This window comes from Asparagus officinalis, chromosome 4 (assembly GCF_001876935.1).
Source record: "Asparagus officinalis chromosome 4, Aspof.V1, whole genome shotgun sequence".
NCBI lineage: Eukaryota > Viridiplantae > Streptophyta > Magnoliopsida > Asparagales > Asparagaceae > Asparagus > Asparagus officinalis.
Genome location: NC_033797.1, coordinates 121,069,455 through 121,070,828, shown reverse-complemented (window position 1 = coordinate 121,070,828; position 1,374 = coordinate 121,069,455).

The following is a 1,374-nucleotide window of genomic DNA, read 5'->3' as shown; positions in this document are numbered from 1 at the left end:
CTGAACTTCGACTCATGCTTTTCCATCTCTATGTAGGAGAGCGTGTGGATAGCGAGATGAGTCCTGATCCTGCTCCTCATGATTATGTATCTTCTGGTGAGCCTGACTCACCGCTCCAGGTAGAAAAGCCTGCAGAAGCTGTCGACGTTAGGGAGACTGTCAATGTAGGACCCGATTCGATGAATCCAGGTACATCTACCATTGACAATGTATCCTTTAGATGGCACACAAAGGAGTTGAACAATTCAGAATTCGTGCATTCCCTAATTGTCTCTATGCTTCTTGCTCTTTTTAGATAAATTGCAGGAGGCATACGTGGATCTTGGGAATAAAGAGGCTAGCCCACCCATAAGAGGTAACTCATTTCCATTGGTCGTAGTCTCTTTATTCTTCTTTTGCACTTATATTCTCTTGTGTCAGATTTCTCGACTGATGATTTTGACGAGGAAGGTTTGCTTGTGGACACTCCTATGCTCCACTTCATGTATGGCTCTCCTCAGATTGATGACCAGATGCCTGAGGATATGTTTCCTGAGTCTACACTCCCTAAGAATCCCGAGGATGGTTCTTTTGAAGGTACGTGCCTCTTCTCAAGTTAATTATAGGACTAACCAAAATTTGACTAATGCAGCTATAATGCGATGCTTTGAGCATTTCGTTTTGTGTTTAATAGGAGCTTTTGTTGAGACTGATCCTGTTGAGCCGGCTGTGAGACCAGTTACACCAGCTGATACATCCACAGCCGTTACACCTCCACTACCCCCAGTGACTCAAGGGGAAGGAGGTATAAATTAAGCAACTGAGAAATGTCATTTATTTCCTCCTTAAGGCTTTTGACAAATTTCTCCTTTTTGTGTAGGGCTTTCTTCTCGGCTTCATGTCCTTGTGAAGGAGTTGTTATCAGACAATGACCCTGAGAAAATCGTCATCTGCATAGAAGTCCGCTCCTTCTTCTCCTTCGTGAATGCTATGCTTGGCAAACTCTTCCACGGCAGACTTTTCCTTCACCAGTTTAAGCCATTCCTTGTTCTAGGATAAATTCAATAAGGGATGCAGGATACCCGGATCTGGCGAAGGCTATAGTTGATGATCTTGGCTGCCTAGAGCATGAGCTTCAGATGTTTCGCGAGCTCCGGGATGCAAGTGCATCTTCATTCATTGCTGCCGAGTTGGATACTCGCTTACAGACATGGCGTGATACTCGAATTCTTGCTGAGTTTGAGATTCAGGTGCAGCGGGATCGGGTAGATCGAGTTGAGGCTAACCTTGCTACTAGATCATCTTCACTCGACAAGCTTGATTTTTCCATTACCTCTTGTGAGACCAAGATAGATCAGCTCAGACGAGAACTCCGTGAAGAAGAGGAGACTTTGA